The following is a 7,596-nucleotide window of genomic DNA, read 5'->3' on the forward strand; positions in this document are numbered from 1 at the left end:
TATCAAAGTATTTTTACAAATAATCTTCTAGCACTTCAGTAAATTATCTTTTTATTTATTTTCTTTTTTACTATTTGGAGTACTTCTACAAATTGTGCCCTTGTTTTTTACGGTCCTGGAGCCGTCTGGCAGGCCAGTTAGTGATCACTAGCGCTTCGCTGTGATAACACGTGTTGATGAAACCGCGTTCACAGACAGAGCCGCGGGTAGTAACTGTGTCATCATAGTCTGCACTGTGTCATTTTGATAGTTTTTGACATGAAAAGTTTAATTGGACAAGATTAGTCTATACATCAACCACAGGTAGGCGTAGAAGTAAATTCTAGAGTATTAAGAAAAGTTGTTGATTTGCATGTATAAAATGTCTTCTCAGAAAGCAGGGAGCCACAGAAGGCCGCAAGATGGCTTAAGTCCGGATGTTTATCCCTTCTATTTTAGGTTAGCTGTAAAATACTCCACTATAACTTGACCTCCCTGACGTTTTTAATTCTGCTTGCTTTGCCTAGCTCTTAGTATTGATTCCAAAGTGTAACTGGCAGTGAGGATAAGGTCTTTTTACGAACACTTAGGTGCAGGTCATTCTCCACAGGCATGTTTAATCTAGAATTATCGATGAGAATGCCTGAGGAACGCTTTGAAGCAGGAAAGAAAAGGTTCAAAGAGAAAGGTAAGCCTACAAACTGCACTTTTATTGCAACGGTGTTGATTTTAATGCATCGAAGGCGACGCCAAGAAAAATGCTACACTTAGTGCAACACGATCTCGAACTTGTATAACTTTAATTTTTTTAAACATATTACGATTTTAATTATTGTTTAGAAAGGATTAAAAATGACAAATTTGTAGCTTTTGATAATTCATTTCATGTTTTACTTTTTAGTCACAAACATAATTCGGTTGATATGCACTCGTTTATTTCAAGTTTATGCATCTAGATATGCATGCAGAGGCCTTGATTTACAACTGACTTTACATTTGTTTTTTCTGTAGCACTTCAAAGTTATTAGGTACTTTTAGAATATGTCTGCTTTAAGAATACTGCTATTATATCTTGGAATATATAGGTTGATTATTGAAGAAAGTTGCAATATATTATATAGGCCTAGCAACAAATTATTCAAAAAATGAAGAATATTCTAGTACGTACGTTTATTTATTAATTTTGGAGTCGAATTTTTTATAATCTTCAATAAGTTTTTAATATTTATCCACTTGAACTTACTTGTATAGGTGAATTTTCAACTGCACAAATATTTTTACAGGTGCACAATTTGTGATCAACTGCACACTAGGAAAACCCATGTGAAACCATAACTTGTAGAGAAAGTCTTTGAAAGTAGTTGTATGAAAAATAAACTTATTTTATTCGTACTTCTCTCTCTAAAGATGCAAAAAATTTTCCTGTGGGTAACAAGACCTAATGACAGACGTATATAAGCTGGCGATAGTTGATACATCTCTATTTGCAGGTGGCCATGTTATCGGTTATGTTGTATATTTATAAAAAAAAGTTTGTTTCACATATCATGTAAGTGAACGTTACAGCTCTCTAAATTTCTAAAATAGTTTTACTTTTCATCTCTGTTTAATCACACATACACACATACATCTGTGTGTGTGTATGTATGTGTGTATGTGTATATGTGTGTATGGATGTATGTATGTATAAAACTAAGAAGGTTTTATTTTTTTCTTTTCTGCTAAACTGACGGTGAGCGTGTCTCAACCACTCGTATTTCCATTTACAAAATATTTTTTGTCCAACTTTAAACTTCTATCTAGAGGGCGATGAATGATGTGGAGCATGATGACGTAAGTTAAGCTTGGTGGGATCCTCCCACGTGTTTTTATCAATATTTTGGTATATTCTGCGTTCTAAGTACAAATGTATATCAACAGCTGAAAAAAAATATGTACTAGTTACAATTTTCAACCAGTTATGAGTGTCTATAATATTACAATATACAGAACATCCGACTTGCGCGATTTAAAAAAAAATAAATAAATAAATAAATAAAAAGAATTAAAAAAAAAAAACATTACGCTGTTTTACTTAATATTAAAATGTTTAATAAATTTCCTTGCCATTCCTAACCAATCACAACAAGCTTGTTACACAAAAGCGTTGTTGTGATTTTAAACGCCTCGTGTTTCAGGGAGAAGACGTGACATTACCCACACCATGAAAGGGGAGAAAAAAGAAAAATGCTACGAAATAGTTTCTTATAAAGAATACGAAGTCATTGATTTTTTTTTTTTTTATCTTTGGTCTCCTCGTGAAAGTAACTCTCTTCGAACTTCATAAATTAACGCAATAAAGGTTAATTTAATACGAGCTTTTATTGAAGCGTGAGCAAATAAATATAGAATATTATTTCTTTTTAGTGAACTTGCTGTGTACCTCGACTTCCTTTCTATCCGTGTGCTAACTACAGCTTGAACTTCTGTCACTGGCGCGTTCATGTGCTAACTACGGCTTAAAAACTAAATTGTAGGCTTGGCTAAGTGATGACGTGTATTCGATTGTTATTATTGTTTTTGTTTTTTTGTCACCCATTCTATTATTCTGACTTGTGGTTAATATTATTGAACTTGAAACATATTATTCTTGTATTTGAATAATTAATTGCATCTACTGGACAGGGTCGGAAGTGACCCATTTGTTGGGGTGTTCGGATTGTGAATTAGAGGATTCATGGTTTGCAGCCCGTTGCCGCGGAAACGCCCATCGCACTTAGCGATATTGGCTGCGTTATAAGTAACATTCAAAAATCATTTATTCTTTTAGACAAGAGTAGCCAAAGAATTGGCACTACTCCATCAGTTTAGAATGGAAATGGCTATGTGCAAGTTAGCCCTTTGTGTAGCTTTGCGCAAATTTTCTGAAAAACAAAAACGAACAAACCAACTCTTGGCCCTAATGTCTGTTTTCATACCATATTAAAATTTATATTAGAATTTAGAACCAGTAGAATATCTCTGTCACTCAAAGCAGTAGGTTTTCATTAACTTTATTTATTTATTTATTGTTATTTAAATTTAACGGATATACGTATTTTCTTTTATTCTAAACATTATTACGTAAAAGTTTTTGATCTTGCGTGCTCTTAAATAACAATTTAAATTGCTTCCCATTTTGGTGTATAGAATAAGATAAATCCTATACCTTCAACAACAATGAGCGATATTTATGAGTTCGTTTGGAAATGGAAGGTCTGTCCCTGTTATAACAATAATGGAGCACTATATAACCTCGGTCACAGCGTCAATCAGTGTTTATAGCTCTCTGAAAGTGCATGTCAGAGGTGTCAAATCGCTATGTATACCACTAAAGTTCTCAAATAACCTCCGTAACCATAGCAACAACTACCACTTACTGCTGGTAATCTAGAAGGACTTCATATATATAAATCATGATAGTCGACACCGAGCGACATGAAATATTTACACATCCCTCCTCTCCTCCTTCATATATGATGTAACGTTAAAGCTTTTTATTTTCTCAACAATACCTACCTGGGTGAGCACCCGATCTCTGGTAAATTTCTTTTTTATATACATTTCAAAAGACCAACATATTTTTTTTGGCGCGGATTGTTTTTTCTTCAATTACAAACATTTAGCTCATAGCTCTGTCATCTATTGGCCAATTTGAGATCTAATTACAACTTTGGACTCGGGAGGTGAAACCCAAGGTCTCGTAGATTAATTCATTCCAATCCTGCCTAAAATAATTTCAATTTGAGGGTAGACTGGTAGAGGACCTGATGAGTAGTAAAATCGAATCTGGTATACGCACTCCCCACGTTTGGTATTGGTGGTGCACAAAAATATAACTAATAAAAACAGGTAAACAAAGATCTCGTAGATTAAAAGAATTTCAAGTGCTACGGCTGTTGAGGATTCCCTCTCGTTTATTAATGTTCTAGTAAAGAACATGGAACTATTTGTTTGTAAAAATCATACTTGTTCGAACGGTCGATTAGCTCGAAAGCGCAGCTCTTCCAGACATGACTCAATGTAGAGTTTTCTACACACTTCATTCTGCAACCCTTTTGTACGCTTGAATAATCGAGTAATAGGGTGTCAACCAGGTGGTTCCCATAGCAACCCGTGCGCCGCCATTTGTCATCGTACGTGCGTCTCTTGTTGGTTACATTGCGGTGTCTCTATATAATTGGCGAATGTTGACCGAGTACATTATTTTTGTTAATAATTACGAATGAATTTGTGGGTAGCTAATCCACCGAGAAAAGTTTTGTTTGTTTATTTTTTCGATTAGCGCTATAAGGGTTGTGAAATTCTACTTTATGCACGATGCAAACCTTTTTAAGTTCTCTAGGCACTATGCATCATTGTACATGTAAGTTTGCAGATACTGCAACGTTTAGATATGTCTAAAACTTCGTGTCGTAGCAGTGACATGATAGGTTGCGACTCTGTGTAGTTGGCTGTAATAGCAAAAGCTCTATTAACACACGGTACGCATTAGCATTGTGTGTCGGGCGTGGCTTAGTGGTGGATTGTGAATCTACGATTCGTGGTTCGCGTCCTGTTGCCACAAAAACGCGCTCCGCACTTTGAGGTCGTGGTACATTAAATCCATTATTCGGTAATATAAGAGTAGTTCAACAGTTGGCGGTAGGCGCTATAGGTTAGCTGCCTTTCGTCTACGGTATCAGTTCAAAATTAGGGACGACTTGCGCAAATTGCCATTGTGTAGCTTTGCGCGAATATCCGAAACAATCATTATTATTATTGTACCTAATTTATGTTTTTGTTTTTTGGGCCAGAGAGAGACCATATCATTCACATACGATTGTGCTGAGTAAAAGTTTCTCGTGTCTGTAATAAAACCGCAGAGATTCCAAATGGTTTACAATTTTTCATTTACACCGCCGTCTTTGACTCTGTAACATTGTCTGTACATGTGACAGCGGTTTTCTGTTGCTTGTATTTTTTTTAAATGTTATATGACATGTTACATGTAAAGTATTTTTCAAGGAGTTTTTACGAAACAACCGAGAAAGATAATTTTATGTCTTTCTTGCCATAACATAAAGAGTTGCAAAACAAGTGTTTCCTCTTGCATACAGTGTACTTGTACAATATTTTAAATGTTTCTGAGAACTACCAGAATGATCCAGCAGTTTGAAGTTTTTAACGTACCTTGTGAAGTTGCATGTCGAATAATTTTTAACGGTTGGTGTTTAGCATGTTTTATTGTACAGTACATGCCAAAAAATATACCTTGTCGATGGCAAGTTTACGTACTTACAACGGTAAAATCCGGAGTTCGATTGCTTCCCGTGGACAGAGCGCAGGTAGTCCAGTGTGAAGCTTTGCGATAAAACAAATATTTGTTATTTTGTGCAGTATATTTATAATAATAATAAATAATAATATTAAGTTTAATGAACCGGTTTAATGGCTCCCCCTATCATACAGAGAGAAACGTGATATTTTTGTATTTTGTGTATTTCGACTGTAAACAATAAATTAAGCATTTCAGAAAAACCTTCAGATATGATATTCTCATTCTTAACGAAGCTGTAGCGGGTTATTTGTAGTAAATAGCCGCACAATAGATTGTCTGTTTTGTGTTCGACACGGGGATCGAATCCCGAATTTAAGCGTTATAAGCTCTCGAGATTACTTGTAGTGAGATTCTAAGTATCACTACTAATGTATGTTTTTAAACTAATTATAAAGTTATAATATATCAATTTTGTAGCCAATAGTTGTGGGCAGAGCACAGATAGCCCATTGTGTAGCTTTGTGCTTAACTTAAAACAAACAAACAAAATTCGGCAAAACGACTGCGCGTCACAAATTGGTAAACTGTACAATACTGCATGATAAAAACTGGTGTTAGTGTAGTTTTTTATTTTTTTTATACAAACTAAAGTTAGCTTATTTTTCGAAATTGGTATTAAAAACAAAGCCCTTATCGTGACCAGTTAAATAAGTCTTTTTTTTTTTTTTTCATGTCACGACTTTCATCTATTCCCTATCGGACAGAGGAAGCATTCATTTTCAGGCTTAGAAATAAATATTTACCAGACGAAGTATTGGTTAGTATTAATCATGCTCGAGGAACGTCTGCGGTTCGTAAATATTATGTACTTTGTATTAGAATTATTTATGTAGATATACATTGGTTCTCTAAACATAAATGAGTGTATTAAGATATTTGATGCATGTGAAATGACTAATATAAACAAGCATTCAACAATTAATGAGACCGTTATACGACCATATCTTAATAACCTAATACTTCCAGTTGTGTTTAAGTTGTTCATTATGCTGGCCGTAGTAGCCCAATGATGGGCTGCCGACAGAAGCACCATGTGCAAGTGAACAAACTCAATTTGAGCTGTATGTGTGTGGGTTGGAAGGGTAGAAGAATTATAAATGTAACCGTCAATTTCGTTATTCGTTAAAAAAAACATAATCGGCAGACGCTGGTGGTAAATTCTGAGATGAGGAACTTGCTGCATCCGAGCTACTACGATATCATTATTCTCTATAAACATGAGGTTCATTTGAAAATCGCGAGGGAATTGATTGGAAAGCCTATACCAATAACTTGACATTGTTTAGGACGTTATTGGCCAGAGATCAGTGAACCTTAAGACAAGACGACCTCTAACAAATTATGAAGGTCTGTGTTAAGTATGTGTTTGTCACCGTAAGGCAAGACGGCCTCTAGAAAATTATGAAGGTCTGTGTTATAGAAAAACGTGTATCATATTTTTTCACTCAAAGGCGAAACTGCCTCTAGCAAATTATGAAGGTCTGTGATAGAGAAAAACGTGTATCATATTTTTGTCACCTTAAGGCAAGACGGCCTCTAGCAACATATGAAGGTGTTTGTATTAGAAAAAAAAATCAAACGAACCTATCGGGTAAACCACATTCGTGTATATTATTGATTGGTGTTTGAAAGTTGATATTTTTTTTTATGAAATTAGACTCTAATTTCAGACCCTAAAATTTGCGTCTTGAAATAAACTAGTACAAAAGTATTTCATGATTATGTTGATATTATAATTGGCAATGATATGTTTTATCCTGTAGTTTTTGCTTTGTCGTAAAGGTAATAAATAAAAAATCCTGTAAGCTTTGTGTCACTAAAAATAAACATAGCAGAACTATTCTTGTAACTTACACCTATGTCTACACTTTTATAATGTCCACCTAACTAGACCTCTTTCGTAATGTTCAACTAGCTACATACACTTTTATAATGTCCACCTAACTAGACCTCTTTCGTAATGTTCAACTAGCTACATACACTTTTATAATGGCCACCTAACTAGATCTCTTTCGTAATGTTCAACTAGCTACATACACTTTTATAATGGCCACCTAACTAGATCTCTTTCGTTATGTCCAACAAGCTACATACACTTTGATAATGCCCACCTAACTAGATCTCTTTCGTTATGTCCAACTAGCTACATACACTTTGATAATGGCCACCTAACTAGATACTCTTTCGTTATGTCCAACTAGGCTACATACACTTTGATAATGGCCTACCTAACTAGATACTACGTTTCGGTTATGTCCAACTAGGACTACGATTACATT

At 34.8% G+C, this 7,596-nt stretch overlaps 1 protein-coding gene across 1 annotated transcript in view; it reads left to right on the top strand.

The window, feature by feature from the left end:
* Positions 1-626: 626 nt before the first annotated feature.
* LOC106465436 (neuron navigator 3-like) overlaps positions 627-7,596 on the top strand; it is a 140,296-nt gene continuing 133,326 nt past the window's right edge. The window contains exon 1 of the mRNA XM_022393335.1: positions 627-667. The gene's annotated coding sequence lies outside the window, so the exon portion shown is untranslated. The remainder of the gene's footprint in view (positions 668-7,596) is intronic.

Source organism: Limulus polyphemus, unplaced genomic scaffold, assembly GCF_000517525.1.
Source record: "Limulus polyphemus unplaced genomic scaffold, Limulus_polyphemus-2.1.2 Scaffold1943, whole genome shotgun sequence".
Classification (NCBI taxonomy): Eukaryota; Metazoa; Arthropoda; class Merostomata; order Xiphosura; family Limulidae; genus Limulus; species Limulus polyphemus.